The following is a 19818-nucleotide window of genomic DNA, read 5'->3' on the forward strand; positions in this document are numbered from 1 at the left end:
CTGAATTATTGGAATACAGCTTTTGGGTTCAATCGGAAAATCTCTGAAAGAAGCAAAAAACACAGAGTTACCTACCAAAGGAAATCACAAAGTTAAACGACCAGTTTAATACCAATAAAACTGTTGGGCAAAACAATTCAGTATCAGAAAAGACAAATAGTTGGAGTCAATGATCCATAAACAAGTCACAAACTACACAGAAGGATCTTGCCTTTCTACGAAGACCTGGTCCCAGCTGTCATTAAACACAACGGCAGCAAAACTCTTCAAGGCTAATGCTACTTGCACCTACTCTGGTTAAGAATTTATGTAGCTATTGTGACTATCCAGAATTAATTTTTAAGAAGTAATCAATACAAGGGATACCTTGAAACATTGTAAGGACCACACAAATTTTTATATATACCCTCATCGAGGTAAGGAAATGGAGCAGGGAAACGAACACACATTTTTTTTCCTTGTAAATCCAAATCTTTATACCTTTCACTCTACTAAGGGAACGTTAACCTCTCATCATCTCCTATGTATTCATATATAGAATTTGTCATGGGATTTTCAGAAAAGGAATACTGTAAGCTGCTGACTGGAGGTACGAGTGTGGACTTGGAATTTTTACCTGGAATTCCCAATTGGAGAGGGGGTAATAGAGGGTAACAGGAAAGGAAAACAAGGTTTAATGCAGTGAATAACATTTCACACAGCAAAAGACGCCAAAAATTTTCAATCTAATCTGTGAGAAGTGGTGTAACTGTACAAATGAAGTTCTAAGGAACTACCTTTAGTGTCATCTCACCTATACCCCAAAATTATTGACTAAGTATCAAGAACATTAGAAAGCTGGATCATTATTGTCACTGACTAAGCAGATTAGGTTTCACAAAAAAACCCGCACAAAAACCCCAACAATCAAGGTTATAGATACTACAGGGACACAGGTAATTAACAGAGTATTTTGATATTATTCCCATTTCTATATTGTTTCTAAGAGGTGAAAATGATGGTAGAGTCAGTTAATTCTGAATATACACCACCACCCACTGGTGCTAGAAAACCAGGAACTGAAAGAAGAGACATCTGCTTTTTTCAGAAGCTGACTTCTAGCCAGCCTTCTGTCCCGCAGAAAACACTTTATTGCTTCCATTTTAACTATTCAAAACCAATCTGTTACTTTTTTCCTTGCTATAGCAACAATGAAATATTTTTTATGTATGAGATTTTACATATGAAATGTTTAAATATTCGGCTAAGAGTATAATGAGATACGGCACTTTTTGTTTTTCACATCACCATCCTTTATGGTATAGGATGTCTATTTTTATGACAGCAACATTCAAGTCAATAGTGCCCGCATCTTAAGAGTTTAACTGCTTTGTTCAGCTTCCACTGCTCTGACACACAAGTCCCCCATAATGACTAGTTCAACAATAAATACTTAACGCTGCACTAATATGGGAGAATGCTTTATGTGCAAGACACTGTTCTCTTCCAATTTATTTTTATTGTTAGGCAGACTCTACGTCAGCATTCTTCAAGTCTTTGGCAACGACTGCGAAGTTCATGTAGTGTGTTTTGCATTCATTAAACAAATGAAATGTTTCCCAAAATTAATGGACCTTAAGATAAAGAATAATAATGTCCTACAATTAATAACATTTTCTCATCAATGAAGTGTTGTTAAACTAAGAGGCAAGCTATTAACTTGGTCAATGCAAGAACAACAGCCCACCATACTGCATGCCGCGTATTTCACGTACAATAACAAATCAAAGCAATTAAGAAGTTGAAGGAATCAGCAAAGCAAACCTCTTCCTCCACCCCTGTCTTACAGCTGCAAGAAAAGAATTTGAGGAATAATTTCCTGGAGTAAGATGCAAAAATGAGACAGTCTCACCATGCAGAAGAATGGTGGCAGGCATGGGAATGATGGGAGATGGGATGGGAGGAATGAGGTGGTGGGGCATTTTAGGCTCAATACAGTTGTCCAATGCCATCTGAGATGATGTGAGACATCCACAAAGACCTAAACATAGGGGAAAGTTGTATCCTACTGGATCAGGATCTGTAGGAAGGAAGTATATCAAACCTCAAATAGGATTGAAGTTTTTTTTTATATGACTGGATGGAGTTCTTTTATTTATACATATTTGCTTGTCAATGCCCAGGCAGCTTAGCCTTGTATTTATTATTAAGGTTTTGCAGGTCAAAGTAACATCAAGTCTAATACCAACTGCATTTCTAGCTTTAAACTAGCAGCCAGACACGTACCCGAAGCCCTACCTACAAACACCTGTTTACGGGACTATTACCCACAAATACTGGTTACTTTAGTAGCTGTTGCTTTCATTTCTTTCCCTCCTCATCCTTACCTAGAAGATCCACCCTAAATCTTTGTTCATTTTTTCTGCACTACTGTTTCTGACACAGAAATTAACTTTAAAGTCCACCTCGTTAATCAACTGGAAATACTGTTCTTGTATCATGTGAAACACTCTGCTATCAAAACGTACAAGCACTGTCTCAAATTTCTTTCAATACGCAGCCGCCAGGAAACCAGGAAAAGATCATCTCCCAAAATTGTAACTGCCATTTATGACGAGCAGGACAACTTCCATGCCTGGCAGCAGAACGCCTGATCCTTTACCACAAGCCAAGGGGGCATCAGTGCAGAACAGAGATGAAAGACTGACTGGGAAAAAATTCCTGCTGCTGGAAATGAAGGTCACTCCCAAGTAAAAGACCACCAGAGGATGTGGGTCACAGAAGTGACAGGGCTGGGGGAGAAGATTACACCAATGCCAATGGCCAGAAACACAGGACTTTAAAGTTCTCCAATCACTTTGGCATCCTGCTTTCCCTTTCCTTTCTTTTTTCCCCCCACCAACTCATCTGCTGTTTTTGCACGTTTAAATATAAAATGGTGTTATTTCCAAAAAAACTTCTTCATAATTTAACAATTTGATTAATTTTAATTCTGATAATCCACAGAATCTTTCTTTTCATATAAGCAAAAACCAATTTGTGAGTTCCCACTTTGGAAAAAAGTTTAATTGCTTTGCTTTACTTCACCAGCTGCAGTCAGGTCCTACTTAATGATTCTTTAAATGTTAGCTTTTATGTAGGGGGAAAAAAAAAAAAATCTGTAAAAATGCATCTAGAATAAATTATCAGCAACACGCTCTGTGAGAACTAACTCCCTGCTGTAGAGCAGGCAAACTACATTTCTTCAGCTGGTTACTCTTACAGTAAAACATAGATAATAGCACTATTTAGATCACTGAGTTGCTCAGGTTGGTCTCCACTGTGTCAATCAAGCCCTCCCTTTAGGTTGGAAAGAAAGAGAGCCTTGTGGTTAGACACTAATCAAGGGGTGGTTCATGTCAGCACAAGGACACGCATGTTATTTGTAATTGAATAACTCTATTTCTCTGGAGTTCATTTGGTTTTCAGCATCATGTTACAGGTTTATGTTACGAATTAAAAAAAATGAAGAGTACCATATGGCCCATTAAATACATTTAATTTGGATTAATGTTATAAAATAGACCTGACACATCTAAAGTATAATCAAGTGCTACTTCATTACAGACCTTATTCTAATACTAATTAAAGCTAAGCATTCATAGGTGCCTTGTACTGCAATTTAGCATCCTGGTATAAATAAAAACCAATATTTAAAAAAAATATATAATTTACTGGGCATTTCTACAGTTCACCTTCCACCTGGAGACATGCACCTGTCCATTAGTTCTGGTCCCCTTCCTTCCTTTATGCGACTCCAGCTGAAGCTAAAACCTTGGCAGCTTTTGAAAATGGATTAAAATGTCTAAGTAGTTTTCAACAGGACAAATAAAGAATGACCAATTATTCTTACAAAGTGTCAGTGATCCCAGCTTGAGAACTACGGCAAGGAAGCTTATTCTTCAGGAACAATCTATGTCTATTTCTTGAGCTGAGTCGCCACCTGTGTTAGTAACTGGTGCAAGGCAAACGCATTTAAGAAGCAGAAGCACGATAAGACCATCCAGATGAAGCAAAATTTTCTAAACAAGGAGCTACGGAATTTATTAAATTAACCACAGAGCATGTAAAAATGCAGAAAGCAACAGATTAGCATCTTTATTACTGCTAATGTGTTACACTAAATCAACAGGTAGGAAAGGCCAGAGAAGCTGCATAGGAAAAGATTCACAAGTATATGCCTCTCATCCATAAAAACCTGCTACACCGACAACCAAATCATTAGAGGAAGAAGGTTTGACAGCTCTTAAAAATTATTATTAGCTGTTTGCTTGCCCTGACTACCATAATATACTGAAAAAAAAATTCATGGACTTTCTAGGAATTGTATTAATTCTATGGCAAGCGCACTTCTCTGTTTTCTCCCATCTAATTATCTGGTTTGGCTATAAACATCTTGCTTTGCTCTCTGTCTTTGCTGATTCAGGAAAATTCAGTTTAACTATGCAACACAAGGTGCCATACTTAAAAATCCAGTTTTACTTTTCAAAAAAATGTAAAATAATTTAGGCCTTTTAATAGTGACTTCCTAACAAAATTGGGAAACTACCAAAATACCAGCAGTTATAAAACAAAGCAAGGAGAAATATGTATGCTTGGTGTGGAATATTTAAATATACTGGTACGTGTTGTAATACTTCACAAATTTAAATTATCTTTTATTTAGTTTACAACCACAAAACACGGGACGAGCATAAACCTGTATTGCTCGTCCAGGGCTTTGGTTTCTGTTAAGCAGCATTTGCATGTTTTGAGATCATTGTCTTATTTTTTAAAAAATATGACCATCAGTGTAAGGTCTTTATAATAAATGGCAACTCAAAGGACTGTGAACCACGTTATAGATGCAAAGTTTACATCAAACTGGTAATAAATACAAAAGCAAGGTAGTAAAAAATTCTATAGTATAAATCTAATTTCCTTTACTGGACTTTTTCTTCGTTTACGTTTATCTACTGACAGTCTCTCTCTGATTCCTGATGTTTTTTATATGATACTGAATTACATTTATCCTTCCCATACCTAAATTGAAGTCATATGCCTCATTAACTCAGATATACTTGTTGCCAACACCCAGTACAAACTACTAGGGATTTTAATGGCTTTTTTAAGGGAGGTAAAAATCAAGCAGGTATGCTCCCATTTGATAAGAGAATTTCAGAGCAATCAAATATTTAGAGCTAAAATTACATAGCATAAATTATACAAGTGGACAGACTGCAACTGGAAAGCCATCAGCACTTTCAAACATCTCAGTACCTTAAAAATACAGAGTTACAAGGTTTTAAAAAAGTAATTAAGAAATTACAGAACGTAGCTATTGTAGCTGTGTTTCTCCAAAGTATCCATTTACTCTAGACTCCTACACTCCTCAACCAGGAAAGTGCTGCTTTAAAACTTCTCCCATATTTTTTCACCAGCACAGCTGATGAAAAGGCAAGCTCTCCAGCACCTCAGGTAAAGTAACTTTAAAGACTTATTTTCCATGACCACAGGCTCAGCCTCAATATTCAGTCTACTACTCTTCTTTGTGGTAAAATTCAGAAAAGAGTTTAAGATTGTATTACATTATGATGAACACCCAGCAAAGAAAACACTGTATTAACAGGGGGAACTTGTTTCCACGCCCGACTCTGAATACACTGAAAACATTGGGTGCTTTTTTCCTTCAGAACTTATATATTTAAATCTAGTTTTTAATCTAAGCTACTTTTGAGCATGGAATGGTTGCATTTGTAACTAAAGGATGCTGTCAAACCACTTTTTGATTTTGTAAATAGTAGTACTTTCCTGGACTTAATGGTATTCAAGCTTTTTCTTCCAGATATGCAGTAGCAGGAACACTGGTCGGTGTTAGCTGTCACATACAGACTGAGACCCTGTGAAACCTAGGTTTAACAAAATGCAAATTAATCAGTTCTCAGTACCACTGAAATCGGGACTTGATAAGAACTGCATTAATTCCTTAATGTTTCATGCTGTAGTAACAGTTGTTGCTAATATAAATACAATGCTTAAGTAAGTAAAAGGATTAGGATTTGACAACAAGACCTCATTTTCAAATGGTTGATATTTTATACTCCATGGAAATAGCTGTGGTTTGTAAATAATTTTAAATGCCTAAAGGCATTCTAATTCTGTAACAGGGAGAGACAGGAAGCCTGTGAACCCATTTCAGTGCAGTCTAACTCTGTGATGATCGAGTTCTGCCATGCTACTCATCTTGGGATGCATCATTCAAAACCTCCAAATGGATATTAAATAATTGATGCCAGTGAGATTACAGTCTGGCCTCTCCATACCCCGCAGGGAGAAAAAGAAGAGTGAAGTTACTTGTCCCTCTAAAGGGGACAGATATGTCCACTCACTCTATTATTTTAAGAGTTATAATATAGCATATTTCAAGATCTCATAAGTGCCCCAAACGGGACAGTCATTGTGAGGTTGGATGTCAAATGAATACGCGTTAACATACTGTTCACTGGCCTTCAATACAGCTGCAGGAGAGAAAGTGTCCGCTACATACTTTCCACTGAAACTGAATTAAGGCTCACCTAGAAAAATAAACTATGAAAGCAAATTTATGAATTTTTTAAATGATCGACATCAGCCCCATTAGTATGCCCAGTACCCACCTGCAGAAGCTGTGGTTCTCACTCAGCCAACCAGATGGCTCAAACTACCCCATCACTCCAGCCTACTGGTAAGAAAACCAAAACCACACAGAGGGCAAAATTTGTGTTTATATTGCAGCACCTAATGTTAGAATTTAGGCCCACAGTTAGTTGTAATATGGATACAGTTTGTAACTAATTTATATTTCCCCAAACTATCAGCATTCACAAGCCACACTTCCTCTTTCTGAACTACACAGTACCCATGATCTGTAGGATTTCTACCAGAAATGTTCTCTAGTGCTAGTCCCCCCAAAAAACCACTTGTCAAAGTGGAAACCATCTCACCAAAGACATCCTTCTGAGCCTTACCACAAAGAAGGACAGATGCATCAGATCTTAAGTGAAAGTCAACCCACTACCCTTTCCCCATGCAGTGGATTGTTTCACTGTGCTGAGATCTACAACCTGCCACTTAACAAACACAATGCAATCTAAAGTGTATCACTAGAAAAAAAAAAGTAATTTATCCCTGTCACACATTTATATATGAATATTAATTGAATATATTAATATTACGTGAGTATAGTAAGTGCGTCATATTCTCTACCTGTCCACACACACTCCTAACATCCAATATTGTACCAGCTCTTTTCTGGAACCCAAGAGTCTCGCTAGATGATACTGCACATCTCTATCTACACACAGAGGCAGGACAGACCCATAACAGCACATCATCCAAGTTAAAGGGGACACATCTACAAATAAACATGGTATAACAAGTGGAACAGGCAGGTTTTTAAAGAGAAGGAGAAATTTGCAGTCAATATTTCTGTTTTGTTACTGCAGCCAAAGACCAGAGTAAGTTCAATTGTAATAGACACAAATGAAGAAACTGTTTCTGGAATAGAACACAGAAAATCACACGTAATTCTTTGGAGAAAGTCTCTTGCCACAACGGCCAATTATTGCAAATCTCCCCTCGTGGCACCACACTGGAATAAGGTGAAAGTAATTTACAGCTGGCAAAGCTTTACCTTGCCCTGAAACCTCTGCTCTGACATTTAAACTTGTCAATAGCAACTGTGCCCGAATAAATCACTCTCTTTCCAGTCTCATTCTTTGAAATGGGAAGTCACTCCTATTAGTCCATACAGAGCATGAAGGTCAATACACTACCATCATACCTTTCATAAACACCCCCCCCTCTTCTGGACTTAGTGGGAATTGAGCGAATGGAATAACAACAGTACTGGCACTTAAGATATCAAGTATCTGTATCAATTGCATTTTTCAGAAAGATCATCACGAAGCGGATTTATTACAGTGTGTCAGACAGCACCACAAATGCTGGTCTCCAGGCTCCGCTGGGAGATAAATTAAATGATCCAAAAGACATCAGATGATTTTATTGCCTACAGTAGTAGTGCAAAAAAAAACCTTGGGACAAATGGCCCACTGTAAACTCTCACTTAGTGTAATGCTCTGACGCTTTCCCCGACTGGATTCTTCCAACTTTTATCTATTTACACTACAAAAACATATCCTTGGCATTGCCTCTGTACTGGGCAGGAAAACAGTAACAACCAGGAAAGCAGAATTAAAAAAGCTAGAGCGGGGAAAACACCAGTGCCACGACAGTCAAATGACTTTTTCTTTCTGGTTTCCATAGAAGTTCACTTGACCTTGGTTTCAAGAGCTATGAAATTTTAAGGCTGGGGAAAACAACTTCAACTAATTGAATAAAACGTGATTTTAGCCAGAGTGATCTAGTCCAAGTAACTTTGAAAGATTTTTACCAGAACTCACAGGAACCAACTATTACCCAACACTTGTCATACACCCAAATGACACATCCTTTGCACCCTGAAAAATTAAGATTAAGATCTATTTCTAAAACCTATGTATAGTATTGAGCAGGGATATCATAATTTCTATGCAATGTCAAGTACAGGAGGACTGAAAAAAAATTAAATTTTGTTAAGAAAATTTGGGGGTTTATTTGTTTACAAGGTTCCAGGGATATATCACTACTTTTTCGTAACAAGCAAGTAAGTCCCAGAAAGGCTGATAATGCATTTTATTTCAGAATTTATTAGTACAGATCTATAAGACTGAAAAACGATAGCTTCTAACCACTGCACAATATAATCTAAGAAATATACGTATTACATTATATTGCAGGTTTAATCCTCCAGATTCTGATCTTCAAAAGTTAATTTTGCTGCAATGAAACCAAATTTTCTGAAACAATGCATGCAGTATGTAAGAGAAAAATGTGAGTAAAGAATACTATATATAAAATAGGCTAATATATATCTAAAGATACTGAGAGATTAAATAATCCATCTTTTCCAAAATTCCAATGTTCCACTGTCCTCATGCTTAAAATAATGCTTTTTAGTTACATGTGAATTTGTATGGTTTTATTTTCCAGTTTTCAATTCTTATGCTATCCTTTATGTTTTACCATTCACATACTTTAAGAGTAGCAATTTTCTCCCCAGTAGCTAACGGTGTTGACTAGTACTGAGTCTAGTGCTGCTGCATGAACAATATTGGTAGGAAAATCTCCATTCAATGATGATTCTCCATTGACAGGTAATACCTTTGAAGATCTATCGGTCAGCTTCCGTAAATTGGAAATCCATGTGATTAACTACTATCCTAAAACACTGTTTTTATTGTGAATTCCACAGAGTACCATACAAGATGTTCCATAAAAGTCTGTGCTGCTACCTCAATAAAATAAACAGACCATTCCTTCAAAATACTAAAAAAAGTTTCACGACAGAGATGTGTTCTGTGAAAAAATTCTGACTGACATTAGTTACCCTTCTTCTCCTAAATCTTGTTTAAATCAATTATCACTTTTCTTTAGTTTATCTTAGTTTATTATGAAAATTAATCAATCTCCAACTACACAGGTCATTGCAATTCTCCTTTGTAATGCTATTCAACTTTAGTGTTCTTTTAGCTTCTGGAACAAGGAAGGAAAGATTAGAATGACTGGAATGACTTGTTCTTGTATGAGCATTTTAAAAAATGGTAAAATATTCATTATACAGCTATAGTTCCAATCCTGGACTGTTAAAGAAAAAAAATAAAGAAAATGCTGACCTAGAGCTGGAACCAAATATGAACCTTTATTTAAAAGGAAGGAAATGTAGTAAATTCTTACCTATCTCTCCTTAAACTGTATTTTTCTCTTAATCTCCATGACATCAGTAGCAATGGAACATTCATCAGGGCATTCATTTATAATCAAATGCTCTGTTTCTCTAAGTATCTGCATGTTGACACAATATGGAAATACTAATAATTATCACCCATTATACTCACATTTGCTGCTTTCTTGAATGGCATTGGATGACGTACCTAGTGTAAAATCTGAGTACTTTATTTTCTCTGCGAATACTATTTATAAGACTTTTTAAAGACTCTGATCAAAACTAGCAATGCAGATGAGTTCTAGAGCTGTACATTTCAAGTGCTTCATTTTAACACGTTTGAGTGCAGTCTTATTGACTTATCAAAACTCTGAAAAATAGGTCAGAATTTGAGCCAATCATTCAGAACTAAAAGAAGCTACGAAAAAACCACACCCAACCTTTCTAATGTAGAGTTCAATATAGAGATTGGAGATAAACACTATTAGTGTACATTAAGGGGGTTAAGGATTTTCACCTAAAAGCACTAAAGAAACTTTTACGTCAGGAATTATTTTCAACTGAGTTGCAACACAGTAGATACTAAAACTGAGTAAAAAATAAATAAAGTCTTTTCTCGTTCATCTGCATAGCAACCCTGACAGCAATAGCAGCTCACCATTTCTTAGCCAAGTCTCCCTACTGGTATTTCGTCCTCTTCCTCCCCTCTGCCAGTCCCGAGTCCTGCTCCTGCTTTGGGCCTCATCTTTAGCATCAGCATCGTTTGATAGTGCTTCACCTACTGACCCCAAGGTAACCAGGGCTGACAGCTTCAGGGTGCAATGTGTGCTCCTTGGAGAACATGAGTGTGGACCACATACATTGCAGAAGTCTGTAGATTAAAAGAACCAACCAAGAAAGAAATCTAGCGAAGCCTCTGGACCAAATTTTTGTTGGAACTCAAACGATTTCAGGAAAGATTGCTGAAGCCTAATTTCAGCTTCACTCAGAGAGCTCAGCATTCACTGACACCAGCGAGAATCCTTAACTAATTGGTTATTATTAATTACAACGATAAATTTAAAAAATAATAATAATAATAAAAAAGTAAAACTGAGTAATCTGAATTCAAACTTTTGAATTAACGCCACTGCCTGTCAGGAAGGTACTGTAGCAAGTACTGCAAAAAATCTGGAGCCAACTACCTGACGAAAGAAGGAAATAATTGATAAAAAGAAGCAAACGTGATCCTAACGCATTAGAACGCTCACCCAATATAGGATCAAAACCAAGTTTAATTCCACACTAACCAATTTAAATCTGGAATGTGGGATACGTGCGTACTGCTTTCAGATCACCTACAGATCAAATAAAAATCTGACTTTGCAAACCATTTCAAACAACAAATGAACTTGAGAAAATCAGGGTCATCAGCAATACATGAACAGAACAGACTCCACTCAGGAAATTTCATTCAACATTAATCAGTCATTTACAGAATAAAACATATTGCATTTTAACATTACACCTCAATTCTGTACTACTCACACTATGCAATTTTAACTGATTCCAACTGCTACTTCTTAAGCACTTTTAAGATTAACGAGTGAACTTAATGCCAAGTGTTTTATGAGTGCCCAAATGTAGAAGAGAAGACTGAGAATTCATACCCCTTAACTCATTTGCCATGAGATCTGGATTAAATTCCCTCCTTTGTGACTTTTTCAAGTCCTATTCATCTCTCCGTACTTCACTTTATCTTTAGCAAAAAGCAGACCACTTTTGTTTTCCCCTACTTTTGGTCTATCTTGTCCCTTGGGATATAATTTTCAAAAGCACAAAGGCCAATCAGGAAAGTATCTTCAACCGAAAGCCAATTACGTTTAACACCTTTCTTTACCTGTATCTTTGAAAATCTCCTTCATGTTTGAAGTGCTGTATAATCAGACTTTGAATTCGTACTAATTTGAAACTACTATATCATCATCAATACTAAATTATGCAAGCTATCCGTTTGTTTTAAAATTAAATACTCTGATGGAGGAGACCCAAGATAGCCTTAAAATGTTAATGCATGATGCAAAAGCAACGATCCAGAGGATGCTCTGGCTAATTAACAAGCTCTAGTTTCAGACATGGAATGATAATACTGATGAAAACACTGACAAGGATTTAATGAAATTCTAAAAAATCCTTGTCGGGCTTGTGCTTCACAGAAAACAGAGGGGGAAGGAACAAAATATATTTAGGGAAAAAAACATAAGGATCTGAGTTCCTACAGTTAGAAATGTTGATACAGGCAAATATTTAAGGGTCAATGCAAGTAATCACGCTGGTATAGTCGATATCGCTACTTCCTCAACTCAACTTCATCCCCAAACTTTTCTCCATTATCAGAACAGTGAGACTGTAAAAACCCCACAAATGCAAACACAAAGCCATTTTGCAGAGCAAGTGAGATACGCCCCAGAATTGTGAAACTAACACCTAGGGAATAATATTTTTAAAAAGATCTAAGGATAATCAAAAGGAAAACTGAGATTTACGCATGGGTAAGAATTAAAAGGTTGTTTTACAAAAGAAGTTCAGACGAAAAGAAAAGGCATTTGGATGAGACGTGCTGTTCTCAGATTAATTAAGCTCAGTTTATTAAAATGCCTGTGGTTCCAGGTTCACTCGCTAGCCAGCTACTTTGGTTTACAAAGACACATTCCAAATACCGTTTGCCCTGAAGAGGCATTAAATCGCCGGATAACCAATTGAATACTGTTTTTAACAGCAATACAACCATCCAACAAACAAAAGTGAAATACAAATTTCTTTTTTTTTTCCTGATCAAACTTTCTTTAGAGTCACTACATACATTTTTCTGCCACTTTAGCTCACTGTAAAATATTAGCTGAAGTGCTATGTGCCTCTAGTGGTAACCTCTGGCAAAACCAGGATTTAACAAAGACATCACTTACTTGTCTGAGACTTATCTATTAATTTCAAACACCCAATTTCATCCTAACTTTGAGGAAGATGTATCAATTCTCTGAAGCTGATATTCAGTGTATAAAGCGTATGATTTTCTTTTGTATATAGTGACAACTTTTGTTCAATATGTGAAAAGGTTGTTGCAAAAAAGAATAAAGATCACCAGTGGGAGAAAGGGAAAAGAAAGATTAATCTTCAACTGTGATGACTTCAATAAAAGAAAAAAAATGATATCCAAATAGTACTGTGATAGAAGACAAGCAGAGATCATCTGAGAAAGTTGTAGAATCTTGTAGACTAGAAGGTGAAACACATCAGAGAGACTTATTTTTGTAGAAGGATGAGGAGCTGGATCAAGTGATTTCTTGAAATCCTTACCAATTTTGGTTTTGTATCATCAAAAGTGCTCCACGCATTCATTTTTATGTACATTTCACCCAATCACACCTTACATTTAGAATCTGTAAAATAAATTTCTTACTTCCTTCATAGAAAAAAACCCCAACAAACCAAGTAAACTACATCTTTGTGTTTCATTTACAACAATGATCCATTAATTTACAGGGAGAAAAAGATTTTATGTGATTTTTTTCCCCTCAATTCCCCAGAGTCCCCAAGAAGTATCTACTGTAATATAATTGGTTCCAAAGCACCCTCGATTCTGAACATTCAGTTCCATTTTAGCTGTGCAGGCGGCTGTTTTACAAGCTTACTGGAAGATATTTTGTAAATAAGATTTATGATACTTTTGTGGTGTTTGGAGTTAATTAAATATTTTGAGTGACAACTGCAAATAAATACTGCTACTTGTTTTAAATGAAAATCTAATGATTACACAAAGCTTGATAAGCAGACCAAATGCAGCAAACAAAATGCAAACAATAAAATACACCACACAAGACAAACTTTTTTAAAAAAATGAATCTAAGATCAAATACGATGCTTTGTAATTAGCATGAAAGACAGAAATTTAAAAACGTCATACTACTATGGAGTTCTTGTACACCAGCTACCATGACAGCCTTTTCTATATAATATTATCATTAGTTCATAGGTTATTACTCGGTAGACTACAGCTGTATCATTTCAGAGTTAAAATAACCTTAAAGAAGTTTTCCTTTCATGCTAGTGCCAACTTGAAAGAAAAAAAACAACTTTAAGTATTTTTCTATTAATTTTTGTATGCTGCCAAGTAGATTACATTTCAACGTCTTTAATTTTTTTTGACAAAAGTATGAAATAAAAATGTGCTAAACTTACAGGATTTTAAAAAGTAGACCTGACACTTGTCCATTTCCTGACAGAAACTTTCAAAGCTATTTGTGTATTACTGAGATTTCAGAACAGATATTTATTAAGTAACTATCAATGGTAGAAAATGGTGATAAACTAAATATAACTTTTCCATAAATGTTTAGTCATATATTTGCACTCCAGATTGTATTAATCAAAATTAGAAAGTGATCTTGAAAATTCTAGTTAGCCAGAATGTAGGAAATCCCTTCCTTGATCATCACAGACACTGGTAACATATGAAAGAGCAGGAAGATCATCTAAATCTCTATTCACACAAACCCATGAGTTATTTATTAATCTTAACAATAAATATGGCTTTCTGTTCCATTCGCATACAGAATGCAACAACTTTCTAGGAGTGCTCAAAAGCCTATAAAAAAAATCAATAGTAATAAATTAAAACTTGAGATGGAGCTTTTTTTTTTTCATCTTTACAACTAAAATTAAGTATGATCATTCCCATGCTAGTGAAAAAGCAAACATATTAAAACTGAGAAGCAGCTTGTTTCCAACTTGATTTTTTGGTGGTGTTTGTTTTCAGAAGAGTCCCTTCTTCTAGTGCCAAATTTCCTATTGAAGGTAGAACATTCAACCTTCTTTAAGTAATTATGCAATAACATTTCTAATCAAGAAGAGGGATACATGATATAAAGTTGAGGAGTCGGCATCTCTCCTGAAGGTTAGAAGGCCATTCTTGAGAGAAGAGCCTAAGCATTAAAGTCTTAAAATAGATGGCTACAAAACAGGTTTTAAAATCACCTTCAAGGCTCTGTCAAGAGACAAAGGCTTGAACTGCAGGACCTTTTACCTGCCAAAAGAAAGCTTTTTGTAGAAACTTCAAGAAAATGATTTCCTGCATTTTTCCTTTTCCTGACATCACAGATTATCAGCTGTAAAAGTTTTCCCTGTTACATCCACTGAAGTTACATTCTGCGTGCACCTGAAGACAGGAGGAGTAGTGCTACGGGAATTACGCTGCTTCGATTCATCAAAGGAAAATGCATGTCAACTACATTACTTATTAAAAGCTCATGAATAATTTGGAAAATACAGAGATTTTTCACATATATTTGATCGGCTTTAAATTGCTTTTGAAATTTCCTGGTAGTTCAAACTTCCAGTTTATGAAGTGTCCTGATAACCTCCATCTAGCCCTGTTTAGTAGTTTTTCACACTGGACAAGACACCACCACCAGAATATTCTGGTGGTGAAGCTGACAGATGATACAGGGTGTGAAAAACTAATAACCCCTAGAATAGTTCAAGTTGATGCTTGTGATTATTCAAGCTATGACACCTTTAAATGGATATGGAATACTTTTCCCCACTTCTTCCACAACTTTGAATTGCTATATACCATTTCCTTTTTATTTTGCTTGCATAGTATTTAGCTATTAAGTCAATTTTATTCAACAACATAGTTAATAATGACTAGGAAAAAACAGTGAGAGAAACTTTTCAACGATTTGTCGTTATGTAGAAAATTTTAAATATCCAGAGCCGTCAATCCATCATCTTTCAAAAGAACTAGAAGTTTACTTTTAAACTCTCTACATGAGAGGCTTTCTATCACTACGAAAATGTCTTTCTATCATCACAAAGAAGTCAGTTCTGAAGGGAAATAACTAGGAGCAGTAAGATGAAATTAAGCAAAGGAATATTTAGACAGAACTGGAGTCAACTTTTCTAATACTGCAGTCTGGATAAAGTCTTTGGAAGGAAAAACGAATGCCATTACATAGTACAGCTTATTACATTAGACAGTTTTAATTAGATTGAACAATAGAAGCCTAGAACCAAAATCCATTCTACAGCAGGTGAGGAATTACTGAAACCTCACATAATCCAGCCCTACATTTAAAAATAATAAAATGGCCAGATTTCTTCAATTCGATCTACAGTGGCGATCAAAGTTGACATTTACATTTCAAAACAAACAAAAAAAATAACCCTGTTGAAATTATACAGCTTTTATGCTTTTAACAGGATAACTTAATACCTTAATTTTGTAAAGATAGGGAAGGACATAGAAGCAGACAGCTTGATTCATTGGAAACAAAGGACTTCTGGCAGATCTCCAATGAGATCACAGCACATAAGCTAGTTCGCTTGCATCCTCCTTGCTAACAAGGTTTTTTTCTCCCCCATGGTTAACAGCAATTGTATTTTCATAACATCAATATGTATGAGTAGGTTCCAATGATAACCCACGGTCTGAATCAGCATTTATCTATTAAAATGGTTTCATTTGGAAAAAGAGTGAAAAAATACACAACTGAACAAAGCAACATTTTATCAAAACAAAAGCGTCGTTAGCAAAGTACCTGCCGCAATTCCAAAATCAAATCCACCATTAAATGAAACTTTGCTTTCCACACTGGAGAAGAAGCATCTTAATGAATTTAATAGAGCTGGCAATGAAGTATTGTCTATATTAACAGCATACTTTAAATGTAGTTATGAATTCCTCAGACACAAGTTCACAGCTTAAACTTCTGATTCTTAAGAGATTTTTTTTTTAACACAAGTATAAAAAGTAACACCAGCAATCAATTATAACACTACGAGCAGTAATAGGTAAAGATTGAAAATTCATATGAAAGCTGTAATCTTCTGTTATATAGCATATAACAAGTAATTCAAACAATATTTTAATGCTTCTTTCTTCTCTACAACTTACTGATATATGAAGCTTTGAGATCCATTACTAAATACTGAAGGTAAAACAAAATAAATGAGAAAATATATAGAAGTTGGAAGAAAAGAATCAATGTTGACATTAAGGTAAATTCGTTTTAAAATCAATAAAGAATAACAAGCATCTATATGGAAGTTTATCTTCGGTTCTACTTCAAAAATAAAAAGTAGTTTTCTGTCAATAATACCCCCTTTAAATGTGAAGAAGTTTTATGCCATTTACTGCATTAATAGAAACAAATACTGATAAGTAGCACAGAACAATAATTGGTACAGTCATTTTTAATTGGTGATATAAAAAGTGCTCATTCTTTGACAGCTTTAAATGGCTCTTTTCTGTAGGAGAAAGGAGTGAGTTTTCTTGGGTTCAGCAATAATAGCAGACCTGGAGTCTGATCAGCAGTGGTCACACGATCAGTTAAGAGAAAACAGCAATTAATTTATGTTTCATAATAACTTTTTTACTTATGAAATTTTAATTATAGAAAAATTCATTAATGGCCTTATTTACGGAGAATGAATGCCAGTCAAACAAACCCAATTTACCAATGACGCTCTGCCAAAAAATGGTGATTCACCAACTGAATAAAAGAATTAACAATCATTTTCCTTACAAAATAATAGTAGGCAAAAATATAACTTGGCAATATTTCCCTCTTGTTAATGTGGACACTTATTAGCATAGTTATATAAAAAGAAGATTTGAATTAAATATGTCAAGGTCTCAGAATTGTTTGAATTCCTCTTTGTTTGATTAATCCAAATATTTAAATTAGCTTCTTCATGTAATTTGGTGTTTCAACCAGAATCCCACTGAATCCCACTGACAGGCACATAAAATTATTATTTGCAGACTGCTTATGTAGCTCCCTTTTGAAACCTACAACTAAAATAAAGATGTAATCCCTTTACATAAAACATCTTTAAGAAGTCATGGTCTCTGTTAATTAGCCCTAGCACTTACCCTGTTCTCTAACTGACCACCAGATCTCACATCGCAGACAACTCATCAGCTTTGTGATTCTTCTTTGTATTGGTAAGTCTAGAGTCTCCGCACAAACTACATTTCAGCTAAAACTTCCTCCCTGCTTTTCCTAAGGCTTCCAGAAATTAACGAAAAAAAAGTGTTTTGGAAGATGCAGTGATTAGCAAGCGTCTCCAAAATTATTTCCACTTCTTTCCAGCACAGAAAGTAAATATTTGTATGCATTTACCTGTCTCAGTTTGCCATTTCCCCGCAGCTGTTTTTATGCTGTTCTCCTTGTAGCATTCAGGGAGTGTTCCGCATTTAGTGTGATTTTCACTCAAGTTTTCTTTCGCAGGAGAAACTACAGTTTTTCATTGTTTTCCCTAGAATCCTAACCCTTCACCTGTGCAGGCATTTGCAATAAGTATTAATTCTCCCCAGGAAAACATTCTTCCTCTGTTTTGCTGGAGTGCCCACAATTTTAGCACAACAGTGAGCATTGAACAAAACCTAACTGTGTCCTTAGTGGAAATGGTGAGCAGATCTTGGTCTCCCCCTCCTCAAAACAGTGTTGCAACAGGGTTCAGGAATAGGAAAAAAGAATGCAAGTCGGTCTCTTTCCTTGTGAAGTTTAAAAATGGATGTATGAGTTTTACCATTGAATCCAAAGGTACAGCACAGTATCTTCCATGTATCCATAAATTATGGAAAGTTTCTATCTAACTAACCGAAAGTGGTTACTTTCTCTCCTCATTTTAGAATGGATTGACATTATTAATTCTAAATTACTGTTTCACTTTCTTTTCTGTTCTAACAAACCTATATTCAGAGAATTAATCTTCCATATCAAAATGATCCTTTTCTCTCACTGGACTTTTTAAGCACTTCTTTGCCTCCTGCACCTGGTAACAAGAATCTCACGTGAACGGACTCACAATTTCTTCAAGATGAGATGAGCTCCAAAAAGACACACCTTACCCCGTTTGCACTATCATAATTTGGAGGTAATCTATAACTACATTGTCTTCTTGGCAAGTGCTAGAATTAATATCAATATTCTTCAGAAGTTGATCAGTCTTACACAGAAAATCTTCTAGACACATGGCAAATTGTGGGTACTCGTGGGAACAAATGAAGATCTGCTCTGGGCTGCTCCATCGCTGTCAATATACTTGACAGGAATTCAGAGAGCCAGCCAGCACGGGGAAGCAATAATTCCTAGAAATCTTTTTAACGTCACAAACTGTGTGACAGTTGCACTAATTACAAATATCATCCTACAAAAAAAAAAAAAAAGAAATCTCAATATTAAAGTCTTAGCCATTGAAGAATCAGAGGTGAGATGGAGGGGGTGTACCGGAAGAAAAAAAAATGAAGTTCTAGTCCTGTTTTACTGACATTAATTAATTGCTGCAAGGAAGGATGCTGAGAGAGGCTGTGTCCATACCACTGGAGAGGATACAATTGCTATTACAACAAAGAATGACAAAAAGTTACAACATCACACCCAACAGCACCACAGAAATCAGGTGGAAAAGAAAACGAGATTTCCTTTGCTTTCTCCCCAAAACAAAGGGTATGACTCTTACTAATATGTTTTTTATTAGAATAAAAGAAACAAATCGTAATAGAGTGATAAATGGATAACGAAGAAAGTCTCTGCTCCACAGTTCCAGGCAGTTTACAGTTTTCAGATCATTGTCATGGATCATATTGTGAAGTCAAAGAAACAAAATGAGAAAAAACCAAACATCTCAAAGACCTAATGTAATAATTTTTTCCCTTTAAATGGCAAATACCTGTTTTCATGGAGATTGGTCTGCAAACCCCAAGAGGTTAACAAAAGGTTAGAAACCTATCAGAATAGTATTTTTTGCAAATATAGTAGCTAAAACTTATACAAACATTCTAACTGAGATACCCGTAACACCTGTAGACTCATATATATAACCTTGTAAATAATCTTCCACAAAATTAAGCCTTTTTTCTCCTGAAAAGAAATGATTTTGCGTTGCATTTCCCACAGTACTTATGCAGAACAAACCAGATCCTTTCTATGAGGAAATTGCCATCTAACCACTGGACAGGAGAAGCGGTT

At 35.6% G+C, this 19818-nt stretch overlaps 1 protein-coding gene across 1 annotated transcript in view; it reads right to left on the reverse strand.

The window, feature by feature from the left end:
- Positions 1 to 19818, reverse strand: part of NAALADL2 (N-acetylated alpha-linked acidic dipeptidase like 2) — a 240202-nt gene that overhangs the window by 74500 nt on the left and 145884 nt on the right. The gene's annotated exons all lie outside the window — the stretch shown is intronic.

The sequence above is a fragment of the Numenius arquata genome, chromosome 9 (genome assembly GCF_964106895.1).
Source record: "Numenius arquata chromosome 9, bNumArq3.hap1.1, whole genome shotgun sequence".
In the NCBI taxonomy this organism is placed as follows: Eukaryota; Metazoa; Chordata; class Aves; order Charadriiformes; family Scolopacidae; genus Numenius; species Numenius arquata.